At 48.7% G+C, this 14,764-nt stretch overlaps 1 protein-coding gene across 2 annotated transcripts in view; it reads right to left on the reverse strand.

Moving 5' to 3' along the window:
* Positions 1 to 14,764, reverse strand: part of EIF2D (eukaryotic translation initiation factor 2D) — a 315,356-nt gene that overhangs the window by 173,274 nt on the left and 127,318 nt on the right. The gene's annotated exons all lie outside the window — the stretch shown is intronic.

Below are 14,764 nucleotides of genomic sequence, written 5' to 3' on the forward strand. Positions count from 1 at the left end.
ATTCGCGGTTCCGGGCTGGCACTAGAAGCTGCAGTTCAAACATGTCCGTTGTTCGCGGGAGAAACAGCATGGAAAGTGAAGGTAGGCAGGTCCTCCGGGGTTTTTGAGGTTGCTGTCCGCTGGACACGCCAGGGTTTTGCAGGAGCAGGTTCGAGGGGAGACAAGCATGTAGGGCTGGGGCCAAGTCAGTGGGTGTCGTCCTCTTGTTAGCTCTGCATGGCTTCTCTTTCTTCTTCTCTTCTTTTTTCTTGTGGTTGCTGGATCTGAGGAAGGAAGGTTCGGGGTGCCCCCTAAATACTAAATTTAGGGGCGTTACAGGTAGGTAAAGGGCAGGGACCAATGGGTCCCTTCCCTGGGGTGGGTACAACCCCTTTCTTCCACTCTCCAGTGCGAGGAGGGCAGGAGTCTGTCCCTGGTTGGCTGAGTCCCCCCATCCTCAAGATAGCGGGGACTCAAGGTTGTGCTTCACCTCGCCTCCCCCACCTGAGGGGTGGAGTTGGCAGAGGTGGGCACACCTCTTTTCCTCACTTGGTTTTCCCGCCAAAAGTGGGGGGGAGAACCAGTGGGGACCAGTTGCTGAAAGCAGCGAATGGTCTGGAGAGGCTCACAAAGGCGGCAGGCCTTTGAAGTCTCTCCTTTCTGAACCCAGACCATCCTGGGGCAGGAGGCTTGGCACCTCGTCCCAGGATGTGCATTGTTTCAGGCCCCCGAGAGCAGCGAGCTCCTGACCCAGGGTTCCAGAAACATGTCTGGTGATGGCAGCCTAATCAGCCACTCAGTCAGGTCACTAGTAGTTGGTCGAATTTCAGGGGGCCTCTCTAAGATGCCCTCTGTTGTACATTTTACATTAAATCCCACACTTGCATCAGTGAGGGTTTAATGTGCTGAGAAGTTTGATACCAAACTTCCCAGTCTTCAGTGTAGCCATTATGGTGCTGTGGAGTTCGTAATGACAAACTCCCAGCACCATATACTCTTAATGGCAGCACTGCACTTACAGTGCCCAGGAATGGACTTGGGCATTGTAGGGGTACAGGGCCATTCACCTGTACCCTCACCACTGGCATAGGGCACCCAGCTAAAGGGGTGACTGATGTATGCCAGGGCAGTGGTTTGTGGGCATGGCACACAGGGATGTGTGCCATGTCGACTCTTCACTTTGTTCTGCACCAAGGCACTCAGTCTGCAAAGGCAGTGTGTGAGTGTCAGGGTACAGGGCCTCTGAGGGTGGGACAATAAGTGCTACAGCCCTTAGAGGCCTTCTCTGGTCACAGTGCCCTTTTACCAGGGGCTGACATGTGGCCAGAGATGCCAATTGGGTTTGTTTTTGGGGAAAGAACACATGCCCTGGGAGCCTGATTGGCAGGGACCCAGGGCACACCAAGATAAAGAGCATCAGTAGTCTCGCAAAAAGGGGGGGGGGTGGGTTACTGCAACAGAAACCCACTTTCCTACAACGTCCCACTGTGACATGACAAATGGAAAGGGAGGAAACAGATGTTGTAGGCCTTTCAAAAAATATATCTCAACCAGAGAAAAATAATGAGGGCTGATCCAGCAACTGCAAACAGACTGAAAGATTCCCTTTAACTGTGCCCAGAGCAAAGCCTTGCTGAAAGAGGGACTAAACAAACAAACATCAGATAACTTTGCCAGGACAGGGTCTATTTGTTGTGTGACGCATCAAGTCACAAATTTATCCGAACAACAGAAGCATACAGTATTTGTCGAGGGACGACTGGATGCCAAGATGACATCAACCACCTCCAGAAAAAGGTCAGAGGTGCTCAGCTACTGCTGCTCAACTCCAAGTATGAGGGTGGAAATTGGCCTGGGTGCAGAACCCTGCCCCACTGATAAGACAGCAGATCTTAATGAAGGGGTAGCCTGATCGAAGGACAGATGCTCATGCCCAGGACCTCTGGATATCATAATCTCTGTGCCCAATCTGGAGGCATTAGAATGACTTGGGGTGATTGGTCCTGATCTTCTTCAGAACTCGGGGTCGAAGAGGTTTCAGCAGAAAGGCATACAGGAATCCTGAGGTCCACCCTAGGTGGAACACTTCTCCGAATGAGATACGCCTCTAAAAATCCAATGCTCAGAACTGCTGACATTACGCTTCTCAGGGGTGGTGAATAGATCAAGCCAAGGTTCTCCCCATTCGTGAAAGAGACATTGCACTACCTCTGGGTGCAACTGCTATCCAAGATCCGCTTGGTGGTGACTGCTGCATTCGTCCACCCTGAGACTCAAGGATCTAGCCAGGTGGTACGCCATCAGGAAAATGCTTCGATGGTCTAGCCATTCCCATAGGTCTAGGGCCTTCTAATATAGGGTCTGTGACCACACCCTGTTTATTTCAAAACCTCTGTAGTTGTGATTATAGGAAGCTGGCTTTTTATATAGTGGACCAAAAAGAGGTACACTGCGTAAAGAGTCCAGGCAATTACAGAGGCACTGTGTAACAAAAGGAGTCGAGAGGTATCAGATTAGCCTCTTCACAACCACCCCCAATTGTCTAAATTTGTGGGGTGGATTCCCAATTTACCAAAATCTGTACTAGTTTATAAGAGAATTGCAAGAACCCTAATCCAAAGTAGCAGTCACCAAGTTCGAAAAAATATATATAAATGTGTGAAGAAAACAGTTCAATCATAGGGATATAACACCCCACACCGTGAATATCAGTGAAGAAAAATATGTGCAGAACAAGGTAGCACCTCACGTGCGCAACACCTTAGCGGGCTGAAACTGGTTAAATCATCACCAGTACTGCCACGTTTCTCATCATAGGTTGCCACCTTGCTCAAAGAAAAACTGGATAACTGGACCAGAAAAAATCAAGAAAATCAAAAAGGTGAAAATATGTGAACATCACACACCATAGTCCTGAATTAAAATTGATAAAGAACCATGGCCACCATTATTTTATTCTTTGCTGCAAAACATAAAAGAAGGAAGAGGGTTCTTGTCGTTACACACTGAGTGCCAAAACAGAACCTCTTACACTTTGGGCATTCTGTAAATAAATTTTATAAACGCCTTAGATCAGAAATCAATCTTTCACCAAATATGATCCAGAGAACGTCTAACATATCACCTAAATCCATCAATGATACAGACTAAAAGATATTTAGACTGCTAAAGTTGAAAGCAATTTATAAAATTTCTTTACAGAATGCCCAAAGTGCAAGAGGGCTTGCGAAATACAGGATCACTGCAACATTTACAGTACCTGTTTGACACGCTGTCGAGCTGGTATGAGAAACCTTGGCTGACAACGGGTAATGATAACCCTTGTGTTTTTATACGTATGATTGGAACAATATGGATTATGTGAGATTCTGTTTTGGCACTCAGTGTGTAACGGCAAGAACCCTCTTCCTTCTTTCATGTTTTGCAGTCACAAATAGTTCAGTGCAAATGTGCTGACAAGGTGAATGAAGTCCTGTTGCCCTGAAGAAATTGCCGTAAGAGTAAGGCAAAGAAACATGTCGGCTTATTGGCTTCTTGCCTGTTAAAATACAGTACTTTTTATCTTTGAATTGACCCATGAGCAAAGAATAAAATAATGGTGGCCATGGTTCTTTGTCAATTTTAATTCAGGACTATGGTGTGTGATATTCACATATTTTCACCTTTTTGATTTTCTTGATTTTTTCTGGTCCAGTTATCCAGTTTTTCTTTGAGCAAGGTGGCAACCTATGATGAGAAACGTGGCAGTACTGGTGATGATTTAACCAGTTTCAGCCCGCTAAGGTGTTGCGCACGTGAGGTGCTACCTTGTTCTGCACATATTTTTCTTCACTGATATTCACGGTGTGGGGTGTTATATCCCTATGATTGAACTGTTTTCTTCACACATTTATATATATTTTTTCGAACTTAGTGACTGCTACTTTGGTTTAGGGTTCTTGCAATTCTCTTTTATAAACTAGTACAGATTTTGGTAAATTGGGAATCCACCCCACAAATTTAGACAATTGGGGGTGGTTGTGAAGAGGCTAATCTGATACCTCTTGATTCCTTTTGTTACACAATGCTTAAATTATCTCTGTACCTAATAGATTGGGTCTTTTGTTGAAAAACTGTTTTGAGTGGGGGATGACCCAATCTTTTCCCCTGTAGCTCCCTGTTGCTATGTTAATTACAGAGGCACCCCAAAAGCTCTCTTTTCTTCAGAGGGTAGTGCTAAGCATTTATTTGCATACACAAAGGCAGTAAATAAGACAAACTCAGTAAAGAAATCCGACACCAATTTATAAAACATAACACATACTTTTATATGAATTCATGTACCAAGATCATTGGAATCAGATAAGTACTTTTCGAGTTATGAATTTTTACAGTTTTCAAAATTCGACACTGCAATTTTTGGGAGCAGTAATGTTACCCTATGGGGGAAAACATGTACTGCATTTGGGCACTTAACAGCGACTTAATGGACTGTTCTTCATGACTTAAGGTGAGTATGGGGCAAGGTCCAAGACCACGCCAACAGGTCACCTCGGGAGGATCTCAGGCGTCCGGGTGCAGAGGTGTGTCACGGCGTCAAGTCTCCCATTCACTTTAATGGAGAACGGTCCCGTTACAAAGAGGCTGCAAGCAGGGACTGGGGGACCAGTATGGGGGAGCCCACAGGGGGGCACGACCCTTGAGATGCTGGGGCACGTGTGGACACCTATGGTCCACTTCTCCTCGGGCTGTGGGGCGCGTGTGCAGTGGTGACTTTTGGCGTATGGTGCTGGAGTCTCTTGCGGTGGAGGCGACCTGCAGAAAGAGGCTGCAGGCGGCGACTGGAAGCCCAGTCTGGGCAAGCCCAAGGCTGGGCTTACCTCTTGTGGGTCTGGGGACACCATTAGCACCGTCACCTCCCTTAGACTCGGGCTCTGGAGTGTGGTTCCATAGGTGGTTTGAGATGTCAGGTGTTGGCAGCCGCAGACTCACTCTTTGTCATTGGTACTGCTGCAGAGGGGTAAATAAGATAGCGGGCTTCTCTCGATGTGGGTCTCACGTTACCTGAAGTCCCTCAACGTGCAGGTAGGTCTTCCTCTGCGTTAATGTCCAGACTGAATACAACAAGCCTTGACTGCAGCAAGGGGTCTGGTACCCCAGGAATTGGTGTTGTGCGGCTCTGGTCGGTCCTGGCACCCCCACACTTGGAGGGAGGATGGATATGACCTGCAGGAGCACGGTTACCTCTTCCTGGGTAGCTGCTGTGTTAGTAGTCCCCGTAGGCGGCAGGTTGATGTACCTGGGTTTCCTGAGGTCCACACAGCAGCAGGACAAGTCAGTTGGTCCATTAGGGTAGGGTGCAGCTAGCTGCAGGGTTGGCAGTCGTGCTCCTCAGTTCTCGGGTCGGCAGTCTTCTTTGTCCACTTCTTCTTTTGGTCCGTAGAAATCTGAAGTCCTGGTATCAGGGGGTCCCCTAAATACTCAAGTTAGGGGGGTTAAGGGGAGTGAAGGGTAGTAGTCAATGGGCTTCTTATCCCTGGGGTCACTTCATTACCTAGATCAGAATTCTTCTATCCGTGGGGTGCGCCCCCATGTCAGGGGGGGCGCGCACTCCACCCTAAAATCCTACTTTTGTTCTTCTTCCACTGTCTCGTGTCACAAGTCTTCACCCATTTCAAATGGGGATTTTGTATTGGAGAACTCCGGTAACAGAGGGTTGGAGGGGGGAGGGAGGGGAAACCGATGGAGCATGACATGCCCATGCTATTGTCATGTTAAGAGCTAAAGAGTTAAACATCCCAGGAGGGGGTTAATTCGTAGAGCTGAAATGCTTCAGCTGCAGTGGGAGGCAGGAAGTCTATTCAGCTAAAACCGAAAGCAAAGGAACAGACAGTCCTGTTCCTTCTAGTTCGATTTCATAGCAGAGGAGATTCTATTACAGGACCGGAGGCTTCGTAATATGCTTCTCTTTCTTATTTATTGCTACTCACAGCAGCCAATGAAAACTTTTCTTATGCAAAACAAACTACATTTCCCATGATGCATGCACCACATCACTTCCTGCAGAGCCCCATAAGAGCCAGTAATACAGGCACCAGTCCTCTTTCTTTGCTGCTCACGCAGACAGATAAGTTGAGCTCTCGATTATTACAATATTGAATGCTTTATTTTGATGATTGATGCGTTATATGCTGCCAGCGGCGCTTTGTTGTTTGATTTAAAGTCTCCTTGAACGCCGCGTTGCATTTTGACACGAATGCCCGATTTTGCGGGACGAGCCTGATTTCGCACTCTGAGCGCTACGGAGCTCCCGCTGGGGGCGGGGAGGTCTCAGGGCTTAGCGGAGGTCCATACACATGGCGTTCGATGCGTGGGGGCATCGCGCCGGTTTATGGCTTTTTTCCCAAGCGTCTGGTAGCTTGCACAATAGCGCGTGGAAGCGCTTCAATTGTACAAACAGCACGGTACCGCCCCGCCTTCGGTGGGTGCATCTCATTATGGCAGATCATTATTGTGTAGCGTGAAGGCTCTCCTAATAAGCCGGTGCGCTGGGAGCCGGTCACTTTCGTTTTTGCTTCAGGTTTCCACGTGTGTAGCCCAATTGGGCTATTTTGGTAGGATTTGGGCTACGCACATCGTAACTGCCTGTTTTCTGTAGTTTTTCTTTCGTTTTTCGCCATTCCAGGCTGATTTCAATACAGAGAGCATCTACTACGCCTGGCTGGCTGTAAAAACGACTTGGGCCTGGAGGGAGCACACCTCCTTGGATCTTTTCTTGCTCATTTGGCTCCACTACGCCCTGTGGGCTGTAATAATTGGGATACAGCTTTTGCTGAGGAGCTAGGTACCGGTGCTGTGGTGCTGAGGGTTGGCTCCCCCCCTGTTACTCCTCCTTACTGCTGCCTTATGAGCAAGTACGTCTACAAATTTGGTTCCACCATGGAAAATTGGGTACACTATGAGGAGGATGACACCTTGTATGAGGAGGAGGTGGGTACACCTGCCATCGAATATAATATTGTTGAGGCCCTGGACGCTTCCGTGCAGGAGTCAGTCAACAAGGCCCTGGAGAAGGCAGTTCCGGGAACTGTGCAGCAGGCATTGGTGACTGCATTGAGGCCTATTACTAGGCAACTGGAGAGGTTCGCGAAGCATCATGGCTTCACTACCCCAACTGAGGAGCCGGCAGAGGCGCCACGACCTAAGTCCTGGCCTCATTCTGCTTCCTATTCGTCACTCCCGCGCCCTGCGACAGAGAGGGAGAGGGTTCAGGAACTGATTCGGAACCTGGTTCCACCTCCTCGGACACCCCTGATGATTCCCCTCCCAAGAAGAAATCTCGGAAGGTTAAGAATGTGGAGACTCCACAGGCGGCCCCTACGCCTTTCACCTTCAACCCCTCGGATATTGTTCATCCTAGACACTCGGATTGGTTGCCTGCCCCGGAGGTGGCAGCGTACCTACATGAGAACTTGCGCAAGAGCTTTGACAGGGAAGTGCGCAACAGACTGCGGTCTGAATGTCCCCGACCGGACCTTACGGACAAGGTGGCGGAAACGCCGGAAATTGTCTCTAGTCTGCTAACTTTTCTTAAAAAGTTTGCCAAGGACCCCAAGAAGGGTATAGACCGCGCATGGCGAGGGTGCCAAGACAAGCTTCTTGATGGGGTCGGTCCCCTAGCCAAGATATTGGAGATGGCTCTGGAGGCGCAGGAATCGGGAACAGCTATTGATTCCCATGTATTGGCGGGCTGGACCCAGCGGGCTATCTGCCTATTAGGTAATGCCAACTTTGCAATCTCCACGGAGCGCAGAAAGTCCATCCTGATGCGCATGGACACTAACCTTACGGAGTTGGCAGCGGCGGAGCCTGGCCCATTGGCGGACGGCAACCTATTCGGCGACCGCTTCGTCAAAGATGTGGCGAAATACGTGGGCACCTTCACAACCCTGGACAAAGCTCAGGCAGGAATCAAACGGGTATTCCAAGCAGGGGTTTTCAACAGGGCCGGCCGGGGACGCTCGTTTGGCCGTCAATTCTCCCAAGGTCCTCAGCGAGGAGATTTCGGACGCGGCAGGGGAGAGTGGGATTCCACCCGCGGTGGCACCTTCTACCCCACCAGGCAGCGCTTCAACAAGCGACGCTTTAACAAGGGATTCTATCGGGGAGGATTCAGAGTGAGCGCTCCAGACTTATTTCTTCTTCCATTGGGGGGGACGTATTCAGCAGTTTTATCACAACTGGGTTCAAATATCGCATTACGCCTGGGTGTTGCAGACAGTTCAGGGGTTCCATCTAGAGTTCTTTCAGACACCCTGTCAGGTTCATCAGCCCAGACAGCTTTCTTTTTCCCAACTAGAGTGCGATTTCATCGATTCAGAAATAGAAGAATTGCTGCAGAAACACGCGATAGCCCTTTGCGACGAGGGCCCTCGCGGTTTCTGCAGCAATATTTTTCTGGTGCAGAAGAAAGGCGGTGGTTACAGGTTGGTACTCAATTTGAAGGATTTCAACCACTATATGACTTACAAGCACTTCAAGATGGAGGGCATCCATCTGTTGGCGGACCTATTGAAGCGGGGGGACTGGTTGGTCCGTCTGGACCTGAAGGACGCTTATTTGTCCGTCCCCATATATCGTCCCCATCGCAGATTCCTTCAATTTCAATGGCGGAACCGGTGGTAAGAATATTTGGTCCTTCCTTTCGGACTTTCCTCAGCACCGTGGTGCTTCACCAAGGTTCTGAAACCTGTTGTAGCCTACCTCATGGAACAAGGGGTTCGCATGATTGTCTACCTGGACCACATGCTCATCATGGCGCAGTCTCAGGCGTTGGCGGTTCAACACTTGCGCATGACCATTCATATCTTGCAGAACCTGGGGTTCGTGATCAACGAGCCAAAATCAGTTCTGTGTCCCAAGCAGACAATAGATTTTCTGGGGTTCGTCATAAACTCTAAGACGGCCCAGCTCAGTCTTCCAAATTCCAAGCTTCGGGATATCAAGAAGGAGCTTTGCTCCTTCCTGACCAAACAAATGGTTTCCCTCAGGGGGATTGCCCGGATAGTGGGACTTCTTGTGTCGTCCATTCAAGCAATATTTCCGGGCCCCCTACACTACAGGGCCCTGCAACGACTCAAAATTCAGCACTTGCAGAAGGGTCTTTCATACACGGACTTAGTCCCTCTGTCCCAAGAAGTGAGGGAAGAGATGCAGTGGTGGTTGGCCCACGTCGAGGCGTGGAACGACAGAGCAATTTTCGGCTCTCTACCGGAGGTGGTCGTAGAATCCGACGCCAGCCGTTGGGGTCGGGGAGCGCGCTGCGGAAATATTTCCACAGGGGGACGTTGGTCCCTGGAAGAGTTAAATCTTCACATAAATTGTCTAGAACTCCTTGCAGGATCTTTTGCGATCCGGACACTATCTCCCAGGCAGGTCTCATGTTGCATCCTTCTTCGGACAACATATCGGCGGTGCGGTACATCAACAAACTGGGAGGCACGAGGTCCTCAATGTTGGTGGAGATAGCGAAGGCCTTTAGGCACTATTGCCTGAGTCATCAGATTTCAGTCATAGCAGAGTACATTCCGGGTCAGTCCAATGTGGTGGCGGATTGGAACTCTCGCCACCCCAGGGACTACAGCGACTGGCAACTTCTCCCACGGGTGGTCTGGTGGTTGCAGGAGATATGGGGGTTTTGCGAGATCGACCTGTTTGCCTCCAGGCTGAACCGTCAAATGACGAAGTTTTTCAGCTGGAGGCCGGACCCATTGGCGCTGGCGACGGATGCCTTTGCGCAGGAGTGGACTCAGAAGTTGAATTATGCGTTTCCACCCTTCCTTCTCATTCCTCGAGTGTTCACGCAGGTGATGCGACAGAAAGCAGAAGTGATATAAGTGACTCCCTTGTGGAAGTCGCAGCCTTGGTTCCCATTGTTACTGGAGGCGAGTTGCGACTTACCCAGGAGGATCCCATGGTCCTCGACGATGCTCCAGGGCCCTCATGGAGAGAAACACCCGATGGTTCTATCGGGGCATCTGTCTCTGATGGCCTGGAGACTTTCAGGCAGGGTTGGCAAATGCCAGAATTTTCGGAACAAGCTTCCGGCTTTATCAACCAAGCGTGGGCCCCCTCTACCAGGAAACGATATTCTTCAGCCTGGGGATGCTGGGTTCGTTGGTGCATGGGACAGCATGTGGATCCCGTGGGGGCAGGATTACCCTTTATTGTAAACTTCCTGTCAGAAAAAGCGTCGGAAGGTTTAGCGTATCGCTCTGTTAATAAATTCCGTTCCGCCATTTCGGCAGGCCACTCTCAGATCGGAATGCATCCTTTAATATGGTAACTGCTAAAGGGTATCAGAGTAGCAAATCCACCCAAACCAAAGTATTCTTCTTTGTGGGATGTCTCGCTGGTTCTGTCACTGTTTAACAGATGGCCCGACAACAATATGTTGTCCAGGAAACAATTGTCAGCCACACTGGCCATGTTGCTCTGCCTAGCGGCCTGTAGACGTTCCTCGGATGTTAAAGCGCTTGATATTACAGGTAGAGTATTTACTCCAGAGGGAGTTTCGTTTAATATTACGTCTAGAACTAAAACAATGTCACGCAGTGTGGATTATCATGCTTTTCCCGACAATGCTAAACTTTGTGCGGTCCAATGCCTTAAGGCTTATGAAGAATGTACCAGGGCTATTAGGCCTGATGGTGTGGTACAATTGTTGATTGCTCTGCAAAAACCGTACAAACCTGTGACTGCGGCTACTATAGCCAGATGGCTCAAAAATGTTATGCAGGAAGCGGGTGTAGACACTCAGGTCTTTGGTGCACATTCTGTTCGAGGCGCTATGGCCTCGAAGACCTTCATGTTGGGTTCTACTGTACAGGATATCATGCATTCTGCAGACTGGTCATCTGAGCCAACGTTTAAACAATTTTATTATAAACCAGTAGGTGACATATCCTCTGTTGTTTTTAATCTGCGTTAAACTAGCATAATACGAAGCCTCCGGTCCTGTAATAGAATATAAAATTAGCTAGCATTCGCGCCAAGAATTTTCAATTCTATTAAGGACACGGAGGCGAGGATTATCCCACCCGGTTAAATTACAGTATTGTAATTATTGCCCACCCGTTTTGCATATATACTCTGATTATACAGAAGTTACAGGTTGTTCCATCTCTGTTTTTTCAGGATCCGAAAAGAAGATGGATTAGTCGTAATCCTGCTTGAAGTTGACGTTCTTCCCAGCTGGTCTGGTTTCCTTCCACGTTGGAAGCTGTTGTTGAACTTTGTTATAATTATTGGACTTATAGTTCGGAGCAAAGAAAGAGGACTGGTTCCGGTATTACTGGCTCGTATGGGGCTCTGCAGGAAGTGATGTGGTGCATGCATCATGGGAAATGTAGTTTGTTTTGCATAAGAAAAGTTTTCATTGGCTGCTGTGAGTAGCAATAAATAAGAAAGAGAAGCATAATCCTCGCCATCGTGTCCTTAATAGAATTGAAAATTCTTGGCGCGAATGCTAGCTAATTTTATACTCCTTGCCTACCACTGCAGCTGAAATGACTGTCTGTTCCCTGCTTTCAGTTTTAGCAGAGGAGATGTCCTGCCTCCCACTGCAGCTGATGTATCTCAGCTCCATGAATTTAATGGGAGGGTTAGCTCTTCCCAGAAAGGAGACAAAGTTTCTTTTAAAAATACACAGGCAGGCGTGCAACCCCCACAGGGCTAAAAGTGCTTCAACTTTCTAAAGGAAAAATGGCAGCCAGCCATGTGTTGTTTAAACAGCCTACAAATTGCTTGTCTTGACACTAAATATGGTTATAAATAAAGAAGTATGTATTCATTTGTAATGTGCCTTTTCTGACTTTGTTCCCTTTTATTATCAGTCATGGACCATTCAGGCAGCCCTAGAACACAATTAAAAGTGATTTCTATTTTTATTTGCTGTTCAAAGTATGCACAGACAAGTGCTGACAATACAGCTTTAGATGACTGCTTAATTTTGTACCGCCTGGGACATCAAAATAATGAGCTGGCAACCCTAATCATAAAACTGGAAGTTTGTTGCAAGACCAGCACATTTATTTCCTCCACCATGATCCCTGGTTAATGCAATAATAGCAATAGTTTAACATATGTGAAATCCTACGCTGCGTCAATAACATGCTGTGTTACTTCAAGTGTCTGGGAATGCACCTTGCATTCAGACAACTCGCTCCTCATTCTCGCCCTTCACTTTCACGCTCACCCTGAACTCACAGCGGTCACAATGCCCTCACACTGATCCCGATGCACTCACACCATTCACCTGCTTACCCTGCACTGACAGTGGTCACTCTGCACTCACAATGCACTTGCACTGTTCACCCTGTACCTCACCCTGCAGTCACACGAACACACTACTCAACCTGCACTCGTGTCACTTCACTCACCTGTCCCCATCACTGCTCAATCTGCAATCTCATTCAAATAAGCCCATCACTAACCATTCATTCATTCGTCCAACTCTGCACTTTCATCCGCACCCAAATTCATATGGTCACCTTACTCGACCTGTAGTCACTCCTCTTTCCCTACTCTGGTTTAATGTGCCTGCTACAAAGAACATGTACCATGCAGATCAAAGAACTTAGTGTGAGTAAACAATGAGTACTGCTATAAAAACAAAAAAAATGTTTGCCAGAAAGGTGCTATAGAGAGATGAGGTGCATTGTTGGTGAGTGGTAGTGAGGAAATTCATGGAGAAGGAGGAAATGGGGGAGGGGGCGCCAAAAAAGACTGTTGCACTGTGTGCCACCAGTGCTAGGGTCAGCCCTGGCTGGGAGTTTTTGCCCCCACCCGAAGTTCAGGTCTAGTTGCGCCCCTGTACACAAGTATTGGTGTGAGAAGTTGGCCTGGTATATGGTGGTCACTAGTTAAAGTGGCCACCTTGCACCAGTACAATTCGAATCTTATGGTAGATAGGTTTAAGACAACCTTTTAAAGAAAGCTATCCTAATGGTAGCTGTGGAGAGCAGCCTTCAGGCTAAGTCTTTAGAGGAATGTAAAGCAGCTTGGTTTACTTTATAATCTCTTTAATCACTAAATGAAAGGACACCACACAGGTATATATATAAAATATATATGTATTTATTTCTAACACAATCTGCTAATCTTTTTATGAGATTAGAAGTCAAGGACATATGCACAAATCAACATTTCACAATAAGTTAAGCACAAATATGGCTGCCACGAGGTCCAGGAGGTGTCGTCGACGACCAGGAGCTGGATTCGGAGTGTCCCACGAAGTCTGCAGCTTACTGGTGTCGGCAACCGGATTGGAGCCAACAAGCCTTGGCAACAGCAAGTCTCGTGGAAAGTGAAGAAAGTCAGCGGTGCAGACCAGCAAGGTCCGAGGGACTCAGCCAGCGAGGGTAAGTCATGGCAGGCCTGGAGCAACCAGGGGAGCCCTTTGGTTCTGTAGAAAAGTCTTCTGGGGACCCACAAGCCAGCCGGCAAAGGATCACGAAGACGCCTCGGGAGGATTCACTCACTAGGAGCCCACGGTAACTCGGGACGAGGTAGGCCTCTGATCTTCGGAGGAAATCCTGCTGGAGGCTTGGACCACACGTGGTCCAAAGCACAAGTTTGTAGAACGTCGTGGAGGGGTTGCACTCGACAATAGTGCACGGTAACCGGGTATTGCTGATTCTCGTCACTCGTGGGGTCCACTTGCCTCAGCTTTGCTGGGGACTCACGATGGCCTTGGAGAAGTCAGGAAATCCACTTCCGGGGCTGCAGGGACTTCGGACTCCGGTGGGAGCGGGAAAGTTTGCAACCGTTGATACAAAGTTTTGGTGCCTGCCAAGCAGGGGAGTCACTCCTTGACTCCAAGGGAGATTCTTCAGTCTTCCAAATGTAGTGGAAGGTCAAAGGTGCAGCATTCTTCTTCAGAGCGTCATCCAGGGATATCTAGTTTGCAATGGCAAGGGTTCCCTAACTTATACTACAAGGAAGGGAGGGACTAGCTCTATGACCACTCCTATGGGAGGGTCAGGGGAGGGGGTGGTTACACCCACTTCCCTTTGTCCAGTTTCACGCCAGAGCAGGGGCTCGTAGCCCCTGAACCGGTTTGAGCTGGCATATGCACAGAGGAGCCTACTGGTCCCCCAGTGCAGGACTTCAAAGCACTCTAGGAGTGCACCCACCCAGCCCTAATACACTAAATCCTGTCTGGAAGGTGGTTACACCTCCCTGTGACAGGATGCCTATTGTTGGGCCTCCTCCACTGCGAGTTTCGGTCAGCAGCAAGAGGGCAGCCCAGTGTCTGTGCTGGTGGCATCCATTTTGTGATGCCAGGGCTCTTCAGATTCTACCGTGTTTCCACAGTGGGTACATGTCTATCCTTCTAGAAGGGTGGGAACATACTCCCACACCAAGTTACTGGTGTGGGGGTATGATTCCAAAGTGTTTGACACCAAACACGACATGTTTTGATGCAGCCATCCCATAGTTAGCATTTACTGCTAGGTTATAATGCACTTAAGAGTATATGGTTTAACCGCATCCACAAACAGCCACAGAGAATGGACTCTGAGAGCTGCAGAGGGGCCCTGCTCAGGCAGAAGCACCTCCTCACATGGAAGCCAAGCACCCTGCCTCAGGATTGTTAGGGCCTGCCTTAGCGGTGACTGATAGGTTTATATGTGGGTGTAAGGTGAGATATAGGGAACCTATACCTCAGTGAGGAGTGCTAACACTACCTCACCCAGGCTGCAGTAGCAGGCCTGTGGTGTCAGATTTAGTCTGCTTCCCAGGA

The sequence above is a fragment of the Triturus cristatus genome, chromosome 1_1 (genome assembly GCF_964204655.1).
Source record: "Triturus cristatus chromosome 1_1, aTriCri1.1, whole genome shotgun sequence".
Taxonomy (NCBI): Eukaryota; Metazoa; Chordata; class Amphibia; order Caudata; family Salamandridae; genus Triturus; species Triturus cristatus.